This window comes from Myiozetetes cayanensis, unplaced genomic scaffold (assembly GCF_022539395.1).
Source record: "Myiozetetes cayanensis isolate MyiCay16 unplaced genomic scaffold, myiCay2020 scf10, whole genome shotgun sequence".
NCBI lineage: Eukaryota > Metazoa > Chordata > Aves > Passeriformes > Tyrannidae > Myiozetetes > Myiozetetes cayanensis.
In genome coordinates, this window is record NW_026086605.1 from 16,653,785 (window position 1) to 16,680,059 (window position 26,275).

At 38.5% G+C, this 26,275-nt stretch overlaps 1 protein-coding gene across 6 annotated transcripts in view; it reads left to right on the forward strand.

Moving 5' to 3' along the window:
* Window positions 1-6,131: 6,131 nt before the first annotated feature.
* PLCE1 (phospholipase C epsilon 1) overlaps window positions 6,132-26,275 on the forward strand; it is a 151,322-nt gene continuing 131,178 nt past the window's right edge. For 5 of the 6 annotated variants that reach the window (XM_050305833.1, XM_050305836.1, XM_050305838.1 and 2 more), the window contains exon 1: window positions 6,132-6,279. The gene's annotated coding sequence lies outside the window, so the exon portion shown is untranslated. Of the gene's footprint in view, window positions 6,280-6,575; window positions 6,596-26,275 lie in introns of those variants that run through there. The other variant, XM_050305834.1, reaches the window with a different exon arrangement.

Consider the following 26,275-nt stretch of genomic DNA (forward strand, 5'->3'; position numbering starts at 1 on the left):
ATAATTACATGTTTTCTAATATCATTGCCCACTGTGTTAGCACCCAGATTTTTCAGCTATTAGAAATAAACCGTTAAAATATCTTATGGCTTTAAGCATTCTGGTTGGTTACCTAAACAAATTCCTGTGTTGGTTCTTGAATTTGGTCAAATGTGTGCTATGGCAGGTTGCCAGTAAAGGAACTGAATGGGGTTAATATTAAATTCACCTGTAGAGCGATTGTTGTTTAGATATGAGTGTTAAAGACAATACAGATTTTATAATTTATTACATTAATAACTCATTGTCCTGGCTGCTTGTTTAAAGGGATGACAGAGCACAGGCAAGTCAGCTCATTTGTTGTTTTGCAGATGAAGTGAATCCATGAGTAGAACAATAATTTGGTATTCAAAACTAAAGGCACAATAATGAGGCAATAGAAGAACTACCCTTTGGTGAAGCTTCCTTGAAAATGTCAGTCGGGAGAAACAAGCCTAGAAATACTGTTCAACAGGATTAATCAGGTGAACTTAAACAGTTAATGGCCTTATACAGGGACAGGTACATGTAATAGATTACATAAATCAGACTTTATTGTTTAGGTGCTCAGGACAATATCCTGGTTGGACCATGTAATTTCATGCAAGCAACAATACATTTTATCATTATAAATATATTAAAGACTTTACTGTGTATTTGAGGAACGTTATATAAGGAAAGTAATAAAACAGGCTTCTCAATACATTTTCATCATGACTGTATAATATGATCTGGGATGTGTTTATTACTTGCCATTTAAATGTCACTAATATTTATGTATTATTAGTGACCCCTAAACTCTCACAGATTAATTAATAGCTATGCATTTTCCATCTTCTGGGGTTTTATTGGTTTTTTTTCCTAGGGAGAATTAACAGAAAATTATGGTATAGTGTTCAATTTTATTAAATTTATTAAATTTATTCAACTACTAGTATTAATAATTTGACTTCCATTGTCCTTGAACTGTAATATGAAGTAAACAAGAGTTATTGCTTCAATGTTTTGAAGACCTGCATTCTAATGTAGTATCTAACTTTTAAAAAACTGTCATATTTTATGTTGCCATAAAATAATGGCATACTAAAAATATAGCTAAGTTATACAATGGGAATACAATTAAGGCATAGAAAGGCTTTAATTTCATCTATATTAGGAGTAACTCCACTGCAATAATTAATTTCTCAGACTAAAACTTGAATAGCCAAAAAAGTGATAATGCAATTATTCCATATGTATAATTAATTATCCTTATCAGAAATGTTCTATTTCAGAGATACTTGAAAATAATATGTGCGTTTTTTCCATGTTTGCTACAAAACCTTTTGTATCCCTTCCAAAGACTAATTGGAGGATGACTTTACTAATGATTTGAAAGTCAAACAGCTGATGTCAGTTCCAAAGCTCGTTGTTTCAGTCTTTTTTAACAGTTATTTGGTTTATCTGGTTACATTTTTTTCTTCCTAATTGAAATGTCAGAAAGTCATTGAGCAAGTTCATTAAACTTTCAGAATTGCCTCCATGACTGATGATGGCTTTAATGGTCAGATAGGCAAGAACCTCACATTACATCATGTAAAGTAACATTAAGTCTGTAATGTAGTTACAAAGCTGTAATATTCATAGAATAGCAGGCTTCATAAGAAACCTCCAGTCCAGAGTTAATAATTTAAAAACAATTTCTGAAATTCAAGTAGTTTGTATTATTTATTTATTATTTTGAGAATCAGTATAGAACACAACTTGTTGTGATTATTTATCTAGCAATAATAGCCTCAAAAATCTAGCTCTTACTAACATAATAATTGTCTTAACTGAAACTCTTTCTGTAAAAACTCTTCCCATAGGACGGAATCACCTTATGACTTCAGTAGGGTTGTGCTTTGTAGAGAGAGCTCAGCTGCCCTGACAGAGCAGTCATTACCCTGCCTCTGTGGGCTGTGCTTCTCTAGGATGATAATTGGTTTAATGGAAGCAAGGAATTAATTGCAGATAAGGCCTGTGTGTTACTTCACAAGGAAAATTCTATCCATTAGTAAATCAATGAAAATTTTGCTGTATTGAAACCAGAGTGCAGTTAAGAAAACATTCTCAGTCCTTATTTTCATGTGTTTCTAATTTTCTTTTAGAATTTCTGTTTGCATGTGTGCAAGCATGCATGCTTTTCTTTAGTCCTAGCTGAAGGGTGACTTTTGGAGGAAAGCCCAAGGAAAAACCTTTTGGCTATTTTTTTTTTAATTAAAAGCATATTTTAAGTGTTTTATGTAATTTGTTAAATAAATTGAAAATATTGCTATATAATATCACGATTGAAAACAAAATATTCCTTTATAGGTTTATAAACCCTTTGTTGCAGGCTTTAGACAAGTGATGTGCAGTTCAGAGTGAGTGCAGAAAAAAGCCAGGTATTCTTGACTACTGATGCTACCGCTGTAGTTACTTTTTTTTTTCCTGATGGGAAAATTGCCCAAGTAAACTCACATTGCTTTAGTTTCCCCATCTGTATAATGTGAATAATACTTACCATCTCACAGGAATGTGTGGAATTCAATATTTATGCATCACTTTGAAGTTCATCTCTCACTCAGTTTTGTAACCCAGACTCCGAAATACATGGTCGGTAGAAGACTATTAGCAGATAAAAGAGCTAAAAGACACATTGTTGTTTTCTGAAAGTCCTGTATTTTTCTCTGCCTACAAATACTGTATTTGAGCTGGATGTGTTGTCTTTCTATATTGTCAAGCCTGATGGAGTAGTGGTACAGTGTGATGATTAACAGCGAGTTCTCATGAAAACAGGGAAGACACTGATGGACAATGAGAGAGAAAACTGAAGCATTCTTAAGGCACTCTCTGCTTGGCTGAGAACGTTAAAAAGAAACTGTGACCCATGAGTCAAGTTCAGCAAAAAAATATTTTCTTCATCTGTATAGCACTGAGGTTGCCAGGCCTGCTCAAAATCCACTTCTGTAAAGTTTGGGCATGGGATTCCCCACAGAAAGTGGAGGTCTGGGTGCCTGCAAAGTTCTCCCACCTTGGGAACAAATTAATTTTGAAAAAAGGTCAGTGACTTTGGCTGAGGGGAATTATTTCTGTTGTGTGTACAACCAGGGAGAGAGGTCCAAACCCAGTGAATCTCACCATAATGAAGGCAAACAGGTTACCTGGGTTGACTATCCTAACAGGCAGCTTTCTAACCTGTCACCAAGGAAATGAGCTTTTTCCAAAGTAAATCTGCTTGCAGCATCCCAAAGGATCATGTACTTCTCTTGGAATGGAAAGAAGATGCCTTGTCTCAACTGCAGATGTGTAGCTGGGATGCAATTTCATCCTTCTCATCATCTGTGTGTAATTTTTGACTTGTTTTTAAAGAAGGAAGTCACGTTAAAATTTTAAGTAGCATCTTACTTTATTAGATATTTCTAAGCACCGTTATTACTTCATATTCAAATTTTTCTCATCCTGGAGTGCTTTATAGGGATGCAATTTTTGAACTCTTAATTGCATAAATACATTTTAGAAAGAGAGCAGTGCTGAAGCTTTTTTATACTGGTAATTTCTTCTTTCCTACAGTATTCACAGAAGCAAATGTCATCCTGGAGGGAATGAGCATCTAATTATTCTGTAGATATCACCTGCCACTTGTATCCAACTTGTCTCTTTCACAATGTTCAAAAATCTTACTGTTAAATAATCTTCCAGTGAAGTGAGGAAGTCTTCAATTTCCAGGTCAGGAGCTGGATCTCAGTTGGCCCATTGATGTGCGCCTGAAGTTTGACAGATGCCTTAATCTTTTGACAAGTCAAGAATATGGTGCTTTTTCCAAATTTTCCTTTCTGTAAAAAGTATCACTTTCTTTTTAATATGGGATATCTTTTATTGTTGGAGTTTTGCAGGTTGAAAAAAATAAAGTGTGAACACATTGTAAAGGACAAATTATATATATTTTCCCTTGGAATAATGCAGTGGTAACTTTCCTGCACTCTTTAAAAAAATGGAAAAGCAGAGAGAAACTGGAAAAAGCTTCCATGGAAAGGTTCTTGTTGCCTGTGTGTTTAGAGGATAGTTTATTGTCAGTATTGTAGAGCTGAAAACCTATTGCCAAGCTTTGTTATGAAGCAACTGACACTAATAAATTGTAGAGTACACTAGAGTATTATTAACTAAATGTATATTGGGCCAGTATTCAGTATCTAAATATATGAAAGTACTGAAAAATATACAGATCACACAGAACATGAATTGGAAAAGATTCACTACTCAAATTTTACTTTTTGCAAAATATTGTATTGTGGCATTTTTTGGGTACTATATGTAGTGAATGAAATCCAGGCCATGCTGGAGGCAAAGGGAATATTAAATTTTCCACAGACCTGGATTTTATCCAATCTGTCCTGTATTTCAGTGTAGAATGCTCAATATTATGAGTTAATTACCTGAATTAGTTCAGACTGGCCATGTCTCATGTTTCTTAATAAAAGATTTAGATGTTACACTGCTAAAAATATCAAGGTGTTTTACCATAGTGAATGCATTTGTGCTCCCTATTCTAATAATCAGAACCTGTAAACCGTGGAAAGAATCAGAATAGATAACAAATGTAAAGCCAGGAAATAGTAAGTGAATAAATACAATATATAACACACTATATACATCCTAATTAGTTTAAAAAATCCAAATAACAACATATAAACTTTTTGAAAATACATAATTTACCACTGGATAATTTCACTGGCTTTTTTAATGTATTTGTTGAATAGACTATTTGCTAATAGACTTTCTCTGCTATCATCATTATCTACAGGGCATCGATACTCGTGTATTATGGTCACAAGTCCATTGCAATGAGGTGCTGAGTGTTTGCTGAGGTAACAGAATAGGTAGAGATAAATCTGACTTTCAAGTGGTCGTATAGAAAATAGTACGATGAATTCCTTGCACTGGAAGAGAATGAAGTCAATGAACTGTAAGTTTTACCTTTGTTATGAGAATCGTTGCCCTTCATGTAAAAATGTCCTAAATAAACCCGTGTTATCTCTGATCAACTCTCACCAGTTTAAAAAATGAGAATGCTTCCTTTAAACTGAGAGTTTACGAGCCTCTTTTACTTCTTGTACTCCTTGTGGAAAAGCTCGTAGGCAAAAATGCACTACTGGGTTCTACCAAACTGCGGTTTTTCCGCAGCGCCGATGGAACCCACGCCGCGTTCCCCTCCCCTTGCCCAGGCTCCGCGCTCTCCGCGGAGATGATGCTCCTCGAGCCCGGCCGCGGTTCCCGCGCTCCGCTCCGCTCCGCTCCGCTGCGGGGGACGAGCAGGACGGGGGGCGCGGGCCGACATTCCGATGCGGTGACACAGCCCCGGCCCGGCCCGCCCCCGCTCGGGGGGCGCGCACGGCGATGGCGATGGCGATGGCGCTGGAGCGCGTCCAGCCCCGCGGGGTCGCGGGGAGCGGCGCTCGGCCGGCGGCCCCGTCTGCGGGAGGCAGGAGGGAGCTCTTCCGCGGGCTCCAGCGGGGGAGTGCCCCGCGGCGGGACGGGACACGGGGCGCTCCCGGGCTTCAGGGATCCCCATCAGCGGGCGCCGCCCGGTCCTTTATGAGCAGTGGCGCGCACTGGGAGCCGGAGGGAGCGATTCCGCTTCCCTGCTGCCGCACTTGCCGGACGGGGAGCGCTCCACACGCCGCCCGGAGCGAGCGGAGCTGCCCCGGACCGCGCAGCCCCCGAGGCAGCGGAGCGGCGGCGCTGCCGCGGGGCTGCAGAGCCGCCCGCCTCGCCGCGGTGCCTGTGGGAGCGCGGGGCTGCCCAGGGCAGGACAAGGAGGAGCTGCGGCATCCCGCCTGCCGCGTGTGCGGGGAATGATCCCAGCGACCCGTCCCGGGGACAGCTGCCCGGCGGGACAACCGCGCTCCCCAGCACCGAGGAGGGGCGGTCCCGGGGCAACCCTAGCGGGCGGCCCCGCGCCCTCCGAGCGCGGCTGACTCAGCCAGCAGCGCTGCCCCTGCCCCTCCCCGGCTCCCCCCGTCCCTGCCGGGCCCGGCGGGGCGGTCCGCGCCCGCAGCCCCCGCCCCCGGCCCGCCGGGGAAGGCGCCTCGCTCGCTTCGCCGCCCCGGGCAGCGGCGGCCGTGGAGCCCCGGCGAGGCGGGGGCGGCTCCGTCCCGCAGACCGCTCCGCCACCGAGGCACCGCCACCGCTGGAGTCACCGGCCGACCGGAGGAGGAGAAGGAGAAGGAGAAGGAGAAGATGCCGGGGGGACGCTGAAAGGTGCGTCCCATGTTCGCCCCCGCCCGCTTTCCCAGGCTCTTTCCCCGACTGCCGAGTGAGGCTGGCTCTCCTCCGGGGGCTCCCCGGGGCAGGGTCCCGGCACGCCCGGCCCCGCTGGCCCCGGCGGGGGTTGCGGAGGACTGCCCGGTGCGGCCGAGCCCGGGGGCGGGCGGGGGCTCTGCTTTCGGCCATGTTCGGCAGCGCCGGCAGGACCCGCTGCCCGCGCCCTCCTCGCCTGACCTTCGGCTGCAGGGCTCCCCGCCTTCCTCCGCGAGGGTTCAAGAAAATCCCAAACGCAAAAGCAAAGGGGTTTCGGGTGGGTTGCCTTTATCCTGCATGCTCTCTTCTACTTGCTTTCTCTCTTCCACTGCGATTGTAAAAACAATTTTTTACCTTGAACCTTGGCAAATTGTAGTCCAAAAGTAGTGCAATTCATTGGAGAGGTGGTGTTGGAAGGACCCTGTGGCTATAAGTGACAAGGGTGCACTCAGTGGGTCTCAGCAAGCTCCTCTTGCGGGCTCTAAGCACTCCTTGCAGGTGCTGCAGGCCCTGGCGCCCAGGCATGAAGGCGCGAATGCATTCCTTCCAGCTCCAGACTTCTCTTTGCCCCACTTGGTGAAGTGTCGTTGAGTTACAATGACTCAAAGTATGCAAACACTTGCAGAAGTAGTTCCACTGAAGTGTTTGTAGAATCAGGACCAAGGTGTCTGGGTGCGATGCTTGTCCGTTCTGCTGCACGCTCTTGGGACGCCACCAGCACAGGTGATACAGAGGAGAGCCTAGACAGGTGACTGCAAACTGGGCTTCTGATAAAGGAAGTTTAAGACCAGGGTTAAGAGTGCTAGAGAAATGCCTGAAGGATCGACTGTACTTCAGGAAACAGTAAAATGTTTTGTTTTATAGTGTGAGAAGCAGAATTGGTCTTGCTGTTGTATTTAGTTTGTTGAAAGTTTGACAAAAAGTTTACTAAATACTTGAATCCTCTGTTTGTATGACAAGTGTTTGCTAAATATTTCAATCCTTTATGTTTGTATATTTGAAAGGAGATCAGAGAACCTGCCAATTATGAAGAAACCATTTAATAATCATTGCAAAGCAGCGATCATTATGTAGTTTAAAAAGGCATATGCTTCCATCTACAAATAATCATCTTTGATCTGTGGTATCTCATCCCCTGAAAAGTCAATAGCAAACAACCAGTGTTTGTGATCATTACAAAAACACCTAAACAAATCTGTGAGCAGTGAGACGAAGAGAAACGAGAAACAGACACAACATTTTGTGTATTAGGAAGTGCTTGACGGAGAAATTCCCTAGACATAAAAAAGCATGTCCAATCTACATAAATTGGCAGAGGATTACTAAAAATCTTTCTTTCTTAGTCATTCATTGAAGTAGATTTCATTCTTATTTTGCCACACTGAGGTATTAATCTCAGATTCTGTAATGTGTTCATTCCTGTTTTCATACATGGTAAGAAATTTTTTATTAAGACTGTGATTGCAAACCAGGCAGTGCAGTTCCTGTCCTCTCGGTTAACACAGATTTCATGTGATCCATCTTGTACAATGAAAGTGTGGTGTTCAAACTAGAGTTCCAACACCTTAACAAGGAAAAAAAATCCCCCACAAAGTAAAACTTTTAGATCAAGAAACATGAAAGCCCTACAGCAGAATAAAAAATTTCTGAAAGCTCTGTTTACTGGAGATCATAGAACAAGTTAATAAGAGATGACAATTTGAGATTTGGAAATTTTTAATATGAGAAAAATAAATTCTCTATATTTAAGTTATCCAAAAGAACTTAATGAAAAAATCTGAGCTCTATTTGTAAGTACCTATAGAAAAGAGTATTTCTTGTATCAAAAGGGCTGTTTTAGTCAAGAGAAATATGCAGGTTAAGATCCACCAGTGACTAGAACCTGCACCAAAATCCAAGGCACTTATTGAAAAATGACACTGATGACTGTTCATGAAGGGTTGTAGATTTACAGCCACTGGAAACATCTTGCTCAAGTTACCAGCCCCTCTTTTTTTTTTTTTTTGGAGAAGAGCAGGTGTAATTTAGCAATAGTTTTTGGATTTGAAATGAGAATAAGTTAAAAAACTCTTCAGTTATAAAGGAGGCAAAAAGTAATTGATCTATTATTTCATTAGAAGTCCATGATTTACATAGGGATTTTTTTCATCAAGTGTTGAAATTAAGGTTTTTTTTTAGTGATCAGTTTAATTTACCTGCATGATTACAGAAGTATTTCTTGAAGAGTGTCTTCTTTTAAAACACTGAAGACCACAGTTGAGAACAAGGTTTGTCATTTTGTTTAATGTTTTTGCAGCACTTACCACAAAATGGATTTTAGGTCATGACTATGACTCTTAAACTTTATAAATTACAATGGTAAGTGTTATTAGTAATAATTTACTTATTTTCTTGTTTTATATACTTCATGAAAATATCAGTAACTGAAACATTGGAATAAATCATACAGCTCCAGCATGGACAGACTTACTCTGATGCTTGTTCACAACGCAGCCATTGATGGTTTCATTTGAGCAATGACTATCGTTTGATTATGCAGACAGCAGGTTAATGGCTGTCTGTACCTTTAATATGCAATCTGATTAATTTGTAAATAATACTTTTCAACACGTCTGTCTTTGAGAAAGCTATTAGCGTGCTAACATGAAATCCACATTTTTCCTTAGATTAACTCTGTCCCTTCTTGAGCCTTCTTAATCATTTAGAAGAGAGTTGTTGCACGTGTACTTGAGGACCTACATGACTGAGTACATATTATGTGAGAGCAGTCCAGCTTACTCTGCACACTGCTTTATTTGTCTTGGCAAACCTATACATATATCTGCTTGTGGGTGGGGTTTTCCGTAGTCCTGGTTCTGCCAGATATTGGTCGTATTTCACTCTTTGATTTTTTTGAGCAAAATGTTCATCTACTGAAGTGAGACTCGTGGTTAGGACCTGGGGATAAAGTGGTAACGTTTTTTCTATGAATTTCCTATGAATATTTTTCTTCTGTTTTGAGGCACAGAATTTTGGTTTTATTTGAAACAGCAAAGTTAATTTGTAAATATATTGCTGTGGGATCCAAGACTGATCCTCTGGTTTCATATACTCAGTCATGCTGACATCTCTGTGCAAGACATAATTAATGTCACTGATTTTAAACTAGGCCATCCACAGTACTCTCTTAACTGCCCAGTCATTCATAATAAACAATCCAACATGTTCAAACAACAGCTATATGTACCATCACTTACTGAAAACTGGTGAGCTATAAGAGCTAGAAGGAATGACCTCAACTCTCCACCAGAATTATCCTTCTGTCAGAGCCCACTACATTGCTCCAGTTTGTCAAGTGTCACTGATGGTGCCGCAGGTAATACCAGCTCTTTCAGTAAATGATTTAAAGCAGCAGGGACACACACACCTTATGGCCTGTGTGAGGTGCTCCATGGAGCTGTCTTCTGCATTCTTTACATCCAAAACTGGTATGTATTGGTGTAGCTTTTGAGTATGGAGACGTTGCAGGCTTGAGTGTTGTACAAGGAAGTCTAATCTATGGGCCAGTATATTTACTGTAATGTTTATTCAGTGTACTCTGAGGCACATCATAATAGTTTAAATAGGCTGTCAACTCTGGCCTACTTTTTATTCTATGTTGCTATCAGTAAAGTTTAATAATTTGTTAAAACATTTTCAGTGGAGCCTCCTTATTAGATTGAATATATTATTGTACTTGCCAGTTGTAACATTTCATAAGTAATTAAAAAATTAAATGCTCAGGTATTTTCAGTATTCTTTATGTTGCTCGTTTCAGTGTTTTAAATGCGACACAAAAAATAGAAATACTGAGAGCAAAGTCGAAGCTACCATTTGAAAACATTTATTTTTGGGATAATGGTTTTATTCTATTAGTATGCACAAGTGCTGCATAACTTGCATCTAATAATAGTGTGTTTTCTTAAACAGATGACTCTCCAGTTGCACTGACCTTGCCTTGTGTAGCAGGACCTTGCTGTCTGCTGTTTCAGACAATGTGAGACCTCTCCTCCCACAGTATTTTTCTCTGTCTGTGCTACAGCATGCAGCAAGAATGCTGCTGCAGTGATCTTTGGTATTTGAGGTTTTTGTTACACTGCATCTTCTTTCAAACATTGTCATGATGCATTCCTTTACTCCTAATACAAAACTTTGTTGCTTGGATTAGGTTAATTTCTTTCTGTAGTGGCACAAATACCTTTCAGCAGTGTTTCAGGGAAAACCAACTTGGTTTCCCTTTGGAATTTAGCAAGAGAAAAAGGGGTCATAGCAGAGCAGCTACTGCTTTGTGCACTACCAACAGTTCACATCAAAGAACAACCTGTAGATTTCTTTCTTGGCAGGAATGCCTCCTTTTTAGTTCCTTTAGGGTTGCTACAGTTGTTTTGGATTTCAGCTATGTACAAAATTGCAAGGGAAGAAGAAAGGCTGTTTTAGTAGCCAGGCTGAATTGTGTTTTCAAGATGGTATTTTGCTTCTGTTGTAATTTTAGGTAATTTTCATACTCTGACATTTTTCAGAGATAGATTTTCAACCAATTATTGTTCAGTTTTGGTCAAGTATGTTAAAATGCATTTATAATCAGATAGTTGCATTGGTGGGCAGAGATTTCTAATAATTGCTTAGTATTTTTCTAACTAACTTTTTCTAGAAAAAGTCAAACTTTCGGTGACTTCTGAGCGTGTCAGATGTTCTCTGAGTACATGCATTGTTTCTGCTGAAAGCTGTGGGAAAATAATCTCTCTGCAGATATTTCTTGTGAAAGCTTTAAGTTTCTGATCAATGTGGACCTGTTTTAGTTCAACAAGCTTATGGGGAGCAGTAAATGTAGAAGAATATCTATGCAAGGCTAGAACCCCTAGATTTCTGCCTGCAGGAGAGGCTGACAACAGCCTGCCTCCCCGTTTGGTTCTGTAATTTACGTTTTCAGCTATACTGCAGGCTGCTTTCCATATATTGAGTGGCAAAGGTGTCCAACGGTACTAGGCAGATAATGCTTCTTGAAGTCTTTTGTTTTATGGTACTTCTGCATTATTACAGTACTTCCTGCGTTTTTTAGATGAAGAATATTTCTTGATATGTTCCTTTAGAACCCTTGAAGTTTTTTGGTGTAGCATAGATAGTCTGTTGTTTGCATTTTTTCCCTCAAAAGAACTAAGTGGACATACAAAAAGGGTTGAGTATTGCATAATTACCTTTGTTTTGTTTTGATTACACCTTCTTGTTTGTTTTGGTTTTGCTTTTCTTAATAGTCTGTTTATGGAATAGACAACAAAAATAGAAACAATAAAGTCAAGTTGGACACCTGCTTATGTTGGCAATATTTTTGTCTTAACAACCACTCAAAATGTCACTGTTATAATATATTTGAATACACATCTGCTCTTATTTTGTGCTTTAATTCAGCAAAGTATAAGCAAGAAATTCCGCTACAGTGGTGGTTTTCACTCAGTAGACATAGAAATGAAATATGGAGAAATGTTATAAAAATGGATGATTTCACATGGGTGTCATTTACTAAACCTCCATGACAATCCCATTTAGAGGCATTCCTAATATCATTAGCCTGGGTAATTTAAATATTTAAGTACAATTATAGCTTTTTAAACTTTTATTTTTGTAGGAAAAATTTAGACAGTAACTATCAGTTTCAGAACCTCATGAAATTATATTAGCTTAGCCCAAATCCATGTAACATTGGGTGCTGTTGTTTTCATTGTGATACTTATGCCTTTTAGGCCCCTAATGAAAACAGATTTCAGAGACTGTATAGCAAGATTCCACTACATGGTTGCAGCATGAAACAGAATTGTTTATTTATTTTTTAATTATTTGGGGTTTTTAATAGGTTGAAGAGGAAAATGTTTTTTTTAACTAAGCCAAACTAACCTTCTTGGTACTTAACCAGAAAACATTTTGAGGTGAAGATCTAGAGTTTAAACTTATTTGGAAATACAGTTGAATCCCAAAATGCAGTGTTCAGTTGTTTCCATTCTCATCTAGCTTTTCTGAAATAAAATAGAAGTTAAGTATATATATAGTACCCTGGTAAAAGAATGTTGCAGTCATTAAAAAGCTAGCTTTAGTAGCTACTTTTACTGTAGAAAAAGAATATAATGCTAATATTGTCCTTTCTTGTTTGTGTTCAGCAGATATTGTCAACTGCCAATCTATTAGCACAGATTAAATTTGTTTATATATAGTAATGGAAATATTTTGGAGTTGCTATAAGGAAAGAATATTCTTTTAAAATGTTAGTTTAGGCCAATGAGCAAGAGGGGTTTTATGAGTCTCTTAAATTATTCAATACCTTTTTTTGGTTCTTAATGATCAGCTGAAATTTTTTCTTGTTCCAACAAATTCTGAGCTATGGCAAATGTTTTACCTGGATTCCTGTGTCACTCAATTATGAACGCTTTTTGGAAGAATGTTTTGCTTGCTGTGATTGTATTAGTGAAGCAAATTCTGGAACTCTGTCTTAAAACTTCCTATTTCTTTGTAATAAGAGATATAATTACTTGAGCTCAGGGAAAATAGGGACCCTTGTTTAAAATTGTGTAGATTCATTTGTATAAAGGAATAGGAATAACTTGAGAAATCGATAAAATTTTGGGTTTGTAAATGGTCCTTCTACTTTACCAAGATAAGGAAATAGTAAAACTTCAGATCATCTTTGGTAGAATTGGAAAAAAAGAACGGGTAATATGTTGTATTAATAAATGGATAATATATACAACTGAAATGTATTTTCACTGTTTTTTCCTAGTCATTCAGATCCATGGGGGCATACCAGCAAACTGATTTTATTATGAAAACTGCATTGTCAGCACCAACTGTTCAGAGCATCAAGTACCAAATCCTAATTATCCTTCCCCTTCTGTGATTGGTATGGCTAAAAAGTAATAAATGTGGGATCTTCCTTTTTTGCCTTAAAATCCTTAAACCTTTATTGTTCCCATTTTCATCTTGTTTTTAAAACTAAAGGATCTGTTTTTAGAGCTGAGATTATGAGCAATTATATAATAGTACAACTAGGGGCTTCTAAAAAAACAGAGCCTTTCTGAGTACACGACTGTAAGAATTAGCAATACTGTGAGGGCTCTTTAGAAATTAATTCTCCATACTATTCAAACTGTGATTCTAGATTTGCACGCCAGGTTCAGTAGTGGTTTGTAGAAATAGACAGTTCCCTAGACAGCAGGCTATAAAACAGGTCAGTGTTAAAGTATGCAGTAACATCTTTCAAATGTCTGTGTACTAGACTACTATCCCTGCCTGAATTCTCTTTCAGGATTCAGATTATAACATCTATTTGGAGTTCCATTACCTGATATGCATAGTAATGGTAGAGAAGCATAGACAGCAAAGGGTTTTCTGAAGGTCTTCACTTCCACCCTTCCACAAGAGGCAAGTTTATGTATTCTCTTTCAATTTGCAAATGTCATTCTACTTGACCCAAAGCTTACCTCCATGTTTGTGTCATCCCTCATTTTGTTCCATATCCTCTTTATTCTGTTATGCAAGTTGATAACAAAAGTGTTTATCCTTAACAGTCAGTTGTCCTCTTGGCTAGGTACATAAAGGTGGTTTTGAGGCTAAAATTTCTGAGGACAAAAGAAAACATACCACAGATACAAAGGTACAGCACAGTATTATCCTGTACAGCAGCTTCAGTGCACCCCTGAACTTCATTTCAACCATGGTGCTTTATAGAAAGCTGCATAGGGTTGACTTACGAGTTAGTGGGAGAGCTGTAAAAATATTTGAGGAAGGTGTGTGCACAGATTTAAAGCAGTGAAAATTGTTTGGTATGACAGCACTAGAGCTCTGAGGACACTGTTTAGAAGAGCAGAAAGTTCTGAACAAAAAAAAAAAAAAAGCCAACAAACCCTTCACTTGCTTCTTCGTGCTTAAATTTACACTTAGCAAAACTCTCTTAGCATACATTTTAGGTGCATTTAATTCAAAGATATCAATGGATAATTAAAAAAATAATATATATATAGCTTTTGTCTCCTGGTTTTCCTGCCTTACCCATCTTGCTTACAAAGCTCTATTCTGTGAGCAACCATATGCATCCCAATAAAGGTTTAAAGTTTGAATTGAGACAGAGACTGTCTCAGCTTTTGGCCAGCAAATGCAAAGAAAGTTGGCCACGTTCCCTCTACTTGCCAGAAAAGCATGAAAGCTGGGGCCTCTCCTCTGTTAAAGAAAAAGGGAAGCTCTGATCTTTCTGCATACAGATTTTTGCAACTATTGAGTCCCTGATGCATTCTTGGTAGGACTTGTCTGTCTCTTGCTTGCTAGATGTGGCTCAAAGCCCCCAGGAAAAGATCTCTAATTTACAGTGAACTTGTATAGGTCAACCCTGTCTTTGTTTGATGGTAATTTTTTTTTCCATTTGCAGTTTTCAATATCAAAAAGAAATCCCATCTCTAGAGAATTACAGTTTTCATGCATGTGGCTTGTCTTTCATTCCACTAAATCTAAAGACCTTATTTAAAAAAAAAAATTGATGTACAAATGAGTGTGCAATTAAAAAAGCATAGAGGCTGTTATCATACTGTTTAGTGTGTGTTTGGGTGTAGGCACCTCCAGTACTTAGTTCTCTCCTATACAGTGCTTTAAAACTTCCAGTGTTCAGATAATCTGACAATCTGTTGAATGATGTGTGACTATATGAAATAAGAATATTATGAAGGAGATTATCTAAAAAATTTAGGCTTATTTTTAATATGTTCAGGTATGGTCCAAAAATATTTAATTAATTTTTGTCAAATATTTGAACTTAAAGTATTAAAAATCAGAATGTGGAGTTTAGAAGTAGTACAGTAATAATACCGTTTGCACATTCTTTATATCATAACTGTACCTAAGGCTGTGAAAAGGTTGCTATGTAATTTTTTCTGATGAGGGAATCATTAAAACTAAGCAAGAGTTTTGGTTTTTATCGTCATTACAGGCAATAATTATGCACACCTAGATTATGTACAACTGTTACACAGTTGTATCAGTAATGTACACCTGACTGTTGGCTCTTTCTCTATAGTTATAGCATATTTTCTGTAGTGGATATATTCTTTATTCTTCAGAGAGGTCACATGTAAAATCAGAAGTGATGAAATGTATATATTGTAATTTCAAAAATGTGTTGAAATGTTGTAGTACTATTAGCAATATTCCTTCCATAGCTGTTTCTGCTTTTATAAATGCATTAAAATGCTTAAATAAAACCAGCCAGCATTAATGAACAGGTAATAAGCCAGAAACCTATACAGAACCTGTGAAGACTTAGTGTGAGGACTGTGCTGTCTGTTTCCAATTTAACCTGTTCTCAAATTACTCTCATGAACTAAGTTTGTGAAACACTTTGAGAGGGCTAAGGTAGATTTTGAAGTTAGAGCTTGTCTTTCCTAAACTGAATTTCATTCTGCTGATTTAATTTTTCTTAAAGGTAAGTAAAATGGGAAGGCAGATAGTTTTGGAAATGAATAAAAAAGTGTCCTGAATATATAGTGGGTCTGAGTGTGACATGGTCCCCCTCTAGATTAACAGAAACAGGTCTAAGGAGGCACTTCATAGATTGCAAGATAAACTCATAGTAAAATAAGAGGACTACTGATTAAAAAAAAACACAAACACCACATTAAAAAAAGGGAAGAAAAAGCCCTAGAACTTAAAGGTTGCCAATTGATTTGGAAAAGACGGAAAGGAAATAGGTCTGCAGGAGCAGGAAACTTTTGAGGTGTGGCAGTAGCATTCCTACAAAGGCAGATGAACAATATTTAATTTGAAATCTCAAAGGACAGGTTAGTCTGCATTCATTTATGTATGCTGGTTTTATATGTTCTTTTTTCGTAGGTCATCTACTATTCTAGTTGTAGATCTATTATTCTAGATGTACAGGCACTGTATTTCTTTTCCTCCTCACCACATTCCTCACAGGACCTTATTTTTCCTTCTTGTCTTCCTAACAGGGAGAAAGTATCAAAGAGGAAAGTAATACCATCCACATTATAAACTGTTATTATTTAAGCAAAGAACCACATACAGTATGCAAAATATTAATTGTGAAAAGGGAGAGCTTCAGTCTGCCTGTTGCACCTTGTGAGGAGTGGTACTCTGAGTTACCTTTTGTGAGCACTTTCTCTTCATATCGTCAGTGAACTTGAGCAGTTGTGACAAGCCACTGATAGGCTTTGCCTTGGAAACTGTCTTGAAACAGTTTTTTGTTTTTACACTGTTTTGAAATATTACATAGGGTTTTGTTGCATGCAGAGCACTGTTGCCAGCATAGGCCCTTGTTTTGTTTGAAAGTGTGTAGACTGCACAGATCATTAGTTTTCATTGCTGCTTTGCCTCCCCTCAGGGATCTTTTCTCGTGCCAGTTATTACTTCATAACACACTCAGCCGCCTGGTAGGGTCATCACTGGTTTGAATAGTCTGTCCTGCAGGTGAGCCTCCTCCTGCACTGGTCTGCAGGGTTTTCCCCTCAGTGGGATGAAGTCATTGTTGTCATCTTGCCCAAGAGAAGCCTGATTACAGGGCCTTGGGCTGCTCCTTATCTTTCAGTTTGCTGCCTCAGTACTGGCCCGATAGTGTTTGATTCAGCGTTTCAGAGTAACCTTCTCATCCCTGCTCTTGGCGACATAGAGAAGTTATTCATTGTGCTGTTTGAGAGTTACTTGATCATTAATTTTCCCCAACTTCTTTTTTATCATTTGTGGTGAGCACATGGTTGTGCCTGCTGGGGAGGCCAATGACCTCCCTTGCTGGGGAGCTGCAGGAGGTGTCAGTGGGAGGACGAGTTGCTGGCTGAGGCTCTGCCGCAGTCCACCTGTATCAAGACAGGCACCAGCAGGTGAATTGGGTCCTGATGTTGATCTGGTAAGTCTGGTCAAAAGGTCAGGAGCTGCAGAGAGCAGGGTCTGAGCCTAGAGATGCCAGCAACAGAGCTCAACCCAGAGCTGGGGGACAGTCTTGAGCTGAAATGGCTCCTGGGCCTGTTGTGGGGCATCACAGGTGGGGCCAGTTATGACATTTAAGGACTTGGTGTTCTCGCAGCCTTGACAGTCCCTCTGATAGACATCTGCATTGATCCCATCCTCGGCTAACATCGTGCAGTGTTGTGCTGGTTGCAGCACTGGTGTGTCGTTACCATGCCTAAGTACGTTACAGAAAATGGAGTAATTTCATCTTCTTTAACTGTTACAGCAGAAATAACCTTGAGTGTTCCAGCACGCGTTCGCTGGCTCCTTATCTTTTACAGTCCTGTTGTGGTCGTGTTCTTTGGCTTGTTTAGCTGCGGCACTGCGCGTTTCCTCTCCCTTCTCTGTTCAGGCTTAGGGCATACCTCAGGGATATGTACGTGCCTCCTCCCTTCCAGGACTTTTTTGACCTAAATGTTAAGTAATGTGTCAGCAGCAGGGATTCACAGTCAAAGGGATGCAAACAAATCTTTCTGCTTGACTGAGAAAGTATATATGTAACGCTCATTTTTACATAATATGTTATTACTGAGGCGTATGAATATTGGAATGTATGTCTAGGGTTAAAAAACCCAGCAAGATTTCCTAGTAGCATTTTCAGATTTTAATGAAGCAGTTTTGTTGGATACTAAGAGAGTCTCTGGGCACATATTGACAGTTAAGTAAAAAAGGGTGTTCCAGAGAAGGAAGTGTAACTTTCCAAATTATGATTGCAGTTTTGCGCCTAGTTTCTTATGGAAATGACTTTGCAAAGTCACGCTGTATGTCTGTATATATTTTCTTCCAACTTTTAACTAGGCCTGTAACATTTGGGTTTATTACAAAGTGCAGATCTCAGAAACGTGGAAGACTCAATGAATTTCATGCAAATGTTACTCAGGTGCAGAAGAGAAGTTCTGCAGAGCACTCCGGCTGTGAAGAAGTTGCTCTGAGAGTTCACACATTAGTGCATGGTTCATATAGAAGAAAGTCTCTAGTACTACCACAGCTATAAGAAAAGCTTCAGTTGCAAGTGGCATTTCTTTAGACATCATGATTATTCCCTATTCATTACTTCTAGAAGCAAGTATAATGCTTGGTTATTGTGTGTTCTTTTGTTTTAGATTTTACCTTTAGCTACTCTGCATGAACATTAAATATCCTCTGAAATACGTGTCCATTAATTTTACCAACAACTTCACTGTTAAAATTACCTCTATTCAGCTGAAAATACAAGAACTTTTAAGAAATGTAAGAAACTTTGAACAAGTGACTGTTTACATTAAATAAGTGTAGAATTAGCTTTTGCCACACATTCTTATCCCAGTTAATTATATTGTGAAGACTGAGGTAGACTAAAAATCTGGCATAAAGTCCCATCTTATCAAGGGAGCAGATTTTCATATTTAGAATTCCAAATTCTTACTATTCTTGAAGCAAGGAGCTCAGGAGTGAGCTGTTTTATGATGACTGAACTTAAGTTGAATACTTGCTGAAGATTATCTTTTTATCCCAAAATAATGGGTGAAGTACAAATGCACATTTTTAAACTAGAGATTGTAAATACAGGTCTCACCAGTAGTCAGAAATACTTAGTGGACTACTTTTGTAGACTCTCTGAAAGATAACCTGGAAAAGCAAATAAATCTCTATTTCCTTAGCAAGGATGTAGACATTCAATGATTTTAAAGATCCTCAAATAAAGGATCACCTAAATGTGTCACAATCATATATGAAGACATCCTATGTTGATCTTAAGCCATGATTCTCCTTCAAAGAGGTCAAGCTGTTAAAAAATACAAGTGGAGCTTGAGGAACATGGAATTTGCTGTGTATGTTCTCTGTGTCTGGTTCATTTTATCTTGAAAGGTGTGACTGTATATTACAAAACAAACCTCCTAACTTTGATTCTGGGCGTCTTTCTGTCCTGTTTATTTATTGACTAAGATCAGGTAAGTAGTAGATTCACATTTATAATGTGAATTACAGTGATGCCTACAGGAGTTTTAAAATATTAAAACATTTAATTTAACGTGATCACTTAAGAGGTCATTAGCAACATAATCAGTTTTATGTTAGTATAATAAACATCTTGCAACATCCTGAAAAAACAATTTGCAGTTGTGTGCTGACCTGCTGCTTGCAAGTTAATTTTGGCAAGAGCCAACATCTTAGAGATTACTTGGCTTGATGTAGTCAGATGTCAGGGTGGGCTTTCTCCCAGAGAATGATGTGATTGATAAAACCATCGTAGGCAAAAAAACAAATGTAGTGTTGATTTGCTGAGCAAATATTGTTTGCTAGAGTAGTGCTGTTTTCAGTGGTTCATTTCAGTACTTAATATCTGGGAATATTAGAACAGTAACAGTAGTACAGAAATTGTTTCATGTATTTTCAGGGATGCTGAATCAATAGTCTTCTGAAAAGTACATCTTTCTAAAGCAGATAATTAATTCCCTTCTAAGCAAACAGTTTGTTTGCTCTTGGCTTGTTTCCCCTTACCCTGTTTTTTACTCTTATTTTCTCTCTTGAGATAATAATATGCAGATGAAATAGCAGATGTTCAAAAGAGAAAGAATAAGAGACCAAATATTATGATTCCTGAATGAATGACATGAATAGGTCAGGAATGATATACAAAGAAAATGTATTTTGAGAAAGTGGAAGAGTAGTTCAGTAATTTAATAATGTTAGTCTTCAGCATTCGAAATATTTTTCTTTTCTTTTCTAGAACTATGGTGTAAGTGCATAAGTTGACAAATGGTTATACTTTTTTCCACACACGGATTAGCGTTTAGTTTTTATTTGAAACATATACTGGGGCTTCAGACTCACTCTTGTTGCAGTTATGACAGCTGAGCAATAACATATAGATTATTATTCAAGTAATGTTTTAAATAAGACTACTGTGGCTTAGCATACTGTGAGTAAAAGTGTTAGCTTGGGTTTACAGAAGATAAACTGTAGTGATAAATGCGCCTTTAACATACCCTCAGACATTTTAGTTCTCAGAAATGTTTTTATTACAGGTTTGTTCTGTTCTCACCAGAGTGGCTAGAATTACAGCTAATATGTGACAGTGAGAGAGAGGGAAATGAAAGAAGACTTGAGTGCTCACATGAGAAAAATGCTGTAAGAGAATGAACAAGACAAAGAACTTGAAATGTTCTTGTTGCTTATTGTGTCGCCTGGACTGGAGTAATTTTAAAACTCTGGCAGGGTGACAGTTTCTTATGACAAGGTGCAGTTGCTGTTTATTGAAATATATGTCTGTGTGCCATTTTAAGTACCTTAAAGGCATGGTTTCACATTGGGTAAAAATGCTAATGAGCTCAGACAGGAAGACTACTATCAGTGGCACTTTGTTGTTGACCAGAACTAGATAAGAAAGGATTGCCAGGGTTGAAGATTCCTGTTGGAGGGGCATGAGTTTTTGCTTTGTGATGCAGACCTCTCTGGTGCTGCTTTAGGAACAGGGAAGATGAGAGACATCCAAGGTGTTAGGATATTTGGTAGAGCGTTCTTTCCCTCAAAGCTGAATTGTCACTCTGTTACCAGTGTCCAGGCAAGTAAACCTACTGCTGTAGAAACTGATGTGCTGGACTTGGATCCCACAGCAGGGAGAGCAACTTTGCTGGGAGGCACAGGTGGTGCTCCAGGCAGGGTGTGGAGTTTGATTGGCATGCTGTGATATCTGAAACCTACTCTGTCACTACTCTGAAAGGGTCAGCCCACTGCAGGGCTTGGCTGATGGCTGGCTGACCAAGGCAGTAACCTCTGAAGGCTTGGAGCAACTGACTTGGACAAATGTTATCCTTTGGTCAAGGCAGCATCTCTGAAAGCATCTTTCCCAGGTGTAGTAGGAAAAGAATGGGATCAGAGCATGGAAACACCCAGTTCTGTCACTGGTGTGCCATTGTGAATCTGTGGTTGGGTGTTTTTTTGCAAGTGAACGCCTGCTATCAATTTCCTACTTACTCTTCCTTTACGTTCAGGAAGTGATCTGGCTTTCAATTTATCTAATTTTTCCTGCTCACATACTGAGGTCGTATGTGCTAATGACTCTTTGGAGAAGGAGTTTGATAAAAGCTAGAATGGAGGAGGTATAACCATGTTTACAAGTAACATTAGTATGTAGTCCCAGGTTACTGTTGACTTTTTAGAGTTTTAAATGGTTAATATTTCCAAGTAGCAGATTTTGAATGTGATAACCAAGTTCTCAGAACAGTAATGTTTGTTATGTAAGCACTCCATTTTGTTTTAAGGCCACAGAAGTGATTGGCAAGTGACGGGAAGTACATACAATCATTTCCCCTGTATTTATTAATTTTATTTTGATGACAACAATTATTTTCATCCATATTTTAACAGATACACCATTTGCTATATTTAAAAAGTAATTTGTAATTGAGATTCATTGTACACAAAACACCTCCACTTCTGCTTCTTTGCTTTTGGTTGATGGACTTTACTTAGAGCCCCAGTCAGCAGAAGAGCTTCCTTTAATTTCCAGCATATTTAATACCAGATGGCCTTAATGAAGGAACTTACCATGCTTTATCAATTTAGGAGAAATGGCATAATTTGACTAAAGAGAAACCACGTAAAAGAAGGGATGTGTGTCTGTAGAACTTGAGAATTTGTGAAAGGATAAAATGAAGATGTGAATGGTAGCATTGAATTCAGGGGAACCATAAAGTCTTCAAAGGTAGACAAAGCCTTGAAATGGGATGATGGCCAAATTATTTCCCAGTTTGAAGCTCTAGGTGTTTTAAGGGATCTGAATGCCTGATTGTTGGTGCTCAAATATGCACAGAACATGTGGGCAGTGCTGTGAACGTGTTACTTGCTGTTCACTGCAGATTATGTAATTCCAGTGAAGCAGAGGACAACATCTGAATTCTGAACACTTCAGCTGGTACCAATCTTACTGTTTCTTATTATATTCAAGTAGTGGAACTTGCCTTTGTTTTGTTGTGGTTTATCAAATTTGTTAGTTGTAACTTGTGTTGCCTGAACCTCTCAGATTTTTATACTTACATGTCTTTGTTCCTATAGATTGATTTTTAGGACGTATTTTGGTGATTTATTAAAGCTGTCTCAATGTGAGATGCTGCAGATACATTTCTACTCTGGTCTTGGATTCTCCCTCAGTCTGCCTCCTCCTTTATGCTTACGCCGTCTCTGTCAATTGACACGATTGAGTTGTGAGAGACATGAGGTAATTCTGCCTGAAGACTCTCTTCTATTCTTCCTGGGCTAATTTTTCTCTGGATTAGTTGATTCTCCTCCCTGCAGGAGTTCCTGTTCAGGAGATGGTGAAAATACCTCACTGAAAGTGACAGGGCACGAGGGATCAGCTACTTTGGCTAGAGCGTACCAGTAGGTTGGCTTAAACCTTAAACCTGATTTTTAATCATGTTTATTTTTTTTTACATTGTTTGTGTAATTACTTCTTAAATGTTCAGGTCTTAAAATAAATCTTGATGCACTGGTCAATTTGTCTTTTACCTGCCCTTTTTTTTTTTTTTAATTTTTATTTTATTTCTCACTGTATTTCCTGTTTTTCTTCTGCATAATCATTATTTATCCTTGTCCTTCATATATTTTATCAACTGTCAGTTCTTTTGTTTTCTGTTATATTTTATCTTTCTAAGAAATCTACTTAATAGTGACAAGTTTTGTTGTTCTGTGTTTTGAATATTTTTGTTTTAAATTCTCCTGCACTCCCTTTTCCTACAAGTGTGAGACTGCTCAAAAGTGTTTTTTGAGCATTTAAGACTGTTCACAGTTCCCTGAAACATTAAGAAATTTATTCCAGAATCACTTGTTCAAAGATGAAGAATAATCCTGCCTTCTATCTTACGCATCTCAGATAGAAGGACTTGTTCATCCAAGTGTCGATGATGAAATTACAGCTTTCAGATAAGGTCACTTATCATGAAATTCAAGTAACCACTGAACAGAAAGTTTATTTAAACAGCTTATTGCAGATCAGATCTAAAAAGAAATACAGAACTGACCCTGGCAGTAAGATAAATGCAATTTTGGGTTCTCTCAGTGCATCTCTTCATGCAGAAAAGGAATTTCTGTAAAGAAATGAAGAGTGAAGCTGTTATCTGGCAGAAGCTTCAGATTCTGCCTGATGCAGTGATGAATGATGAGGCAATTGAGAGGGTTCACCATCTGGCAGACATTTGCATAGTTTGAGACATCTAATACTTGATCATGTTTAGATAAGTATTCTAGAAATGAGAAAAAAGACTGTAACGACAGGGTATATAAATACTGTAGTTCTTCTTTCTTGTTGTGGAAATGCAAACGCTGGTTGTAAATCTGAGGTTCCACATGATGCTGTATGCCAAATAAAATGTTGTTATAACTTGCTTCCAACTGTTCAAATAGGATTTTGCACATCTTGAGTGATTCTTAAGAGTCTAGCTATTTCCTCCTTGCTGTTTCCCCGTGGTTCCCTGGGCAGAAGAGGGGTTTAGAAAAGCGGTGATGACACATTGGTGCTCTGTTCTTGTACTAGTATCTCCTGCTCATCTCCCAGATAAAACACTGTAATGAAATGTTTTACCTAGGCTGTTATAGACTTTAATTCCAGATGTCTGGGGAATAAGAAATCATTAAATATTATCATTAATTATTATTAATTCTAACTAGAACCAGTGTGCACTTTAAGTTTTAAAGTGTATGCAGTCAGTGTAAATAAAGGAAAAAAGGTAGACAAATTAGTTTTTGTCACATGTTTTCAGACTTAATACATTTTGTGAATGTGTGTGCGCTGAGTGGTTGCCAGACAGTTTACTTTAATTATTCATTTGTCTTTGTTGGCTGACCTCTGCATCCACAATGATTCACTAGTGCTGGATCTAGTTGCTTATATTTTTACTTTCCTTTACTGATAGAAGGAGCACACTGCATTTCTGACATAACTTAGGCCTTGTAAAATGAACCGGTGTAGTTATTAATGGATTTCATCAGCTAATCTGGTGGCTTTAGAAAATGCCAGCACGTATTGAGTACAGTGCAGGCTTTGCTGTCTACTTTGCGTGCTTTTATATTCAGATTTAACTGTAAATCAGTGTGTTTTGGGTTGAATGTACAACAGGAAGAATATAGTTTTTAATAATTTCAAAATTATAAATAGATATAAAAACATTTGAATGTTTTTATATGCACGTGCATGTATATGTTTGTATGAGGATTTTATATGAAGATCTAGGCTTTGGCCACCCATATGGAAATAGGCAAGTGAGGGAAGCCACAGGGAGTGACAATTCTGCAATTTTACAGTAAAATACAAAATACAGTTTTATTGGTTGAGCTTGTGAGTTATACACTTGATAGCATTTATAAAACTGTGTTAACACACTTCATAACATGTCTAATGAATTCCATCAGTTTCAGGAATTTGCTGGGCACAGTAAATTGAAATCTGTTGATTGCAGTGGAAAGCAGAGACTGAGAAGAGTATAATGTGGGACACATGAAACCCTTGTCATCTGTTCAGCAGAGCCGCAGCTTCAGATATTTTTGCAGTTGTCTGTAGATCAGCAGCTCTACCATCATGGTTCTTACTTGCTGTTTCATGAGGGTTTACATGCTTGTACACTAGACATAACAGACTAAAAGAAAAGTTCAGGGTACATTTAGACATCCTAGGAAACATGATCTAAACTGAAGCTTCTAGTGAGTCGTGTGGTCCCTACCAGGCATTCCTAATATTCTCTTTTTGTGGGATATAGTGATCATGTGACCACAAGGTCAGTCAGTTTTGTTTGGATGAAAAGAATAGTTTTGTGACAAATCAACCAGCTGAATTAACTCTGTGGACTCCTGATCTCTGGATGAGTGAGATGGGGGAAGTGGGAACAAAAGGTGAAGAGTGAGGGGAGGAGCAAGTCTGCCAGCTTTGGTGGCAGCTGCCTGCTAGGTTGACATAGCTGAAATACCAAATTACATTTGCAAATTGCAGAATTGTGTAAATCACCTTAAGCAGTGTTTTCCTCCCTTCCCTATGCTGCTCATTTTCTCCCTTGTGCGTGTTAGTACAACCACACTATGAACCGGATTGGGAAAATGTTCTAGCTGTGGAGTAACCTGAGTAAAAGATTCTTGAGATGGATCAGTTCCCTATCACATTGCAGTGGTCACAACAGGATGGGAGCAGCTGGACATGCAGTGGGAGCTTCTTAAGCAGACATTATTATGATGAGTTGAATTTCAAACAGGCAGGAATAGATTGAGAAGAGAGAAATGGGCAGGCATATAGCCTCAGGGGTTGAGGAGAGAGGTGACCAATACTGGGGAAGATTTGAGATAGTTTCTAGGGAAAAGGAAAAGGTCTGAGAGAAGCTGTTTGGGGAGGACATGTGTTGAAGAGCTTTGGCATAAGAGAGAGATGAGAAAATTATGTTATGTGGAAGGAAGGAGGACTGTGAAAGACCAGTCCTAGCCTCTGAAGGAGCTTTGTGGATAATGTGGGATGTAAATGGGCTTCTGGTTTTAGCAAAAAAATTTTTTGGTAAAAAAATTCAAATTAACATGCATGGTCAGTTTCATGATCTCAAAATCATCATGTGATGTTAAAGTTGCATGTTAATGTTGTCTTTTCGCCTAATGAAGTAGTGTTTTGTAAGAATTTCATTTGGCAAACAGCGTAATTAGAGGTACAATATTTGCAGTGACAATCCAGTCCATTAATTTTTATTCTGGTTTAGCAATATTACAGGGAGTACATTTATGACTATATATAGATGGTTTTTATTTTCATTTGATTGACTGGAAATCTGTGTTCTAATGCAAACCGGAAAAATAAATCAGTAGATTGAGACATTTTGATAGATCCCAGAATTCCTTAAAAAATCAGTATTGAAGAGCATTACTAACACATATACATGTCTTATACCTTTTACAAATAATTATTTTTATTGATCTAGAAAGAAAGAAACTTCAGAGATCA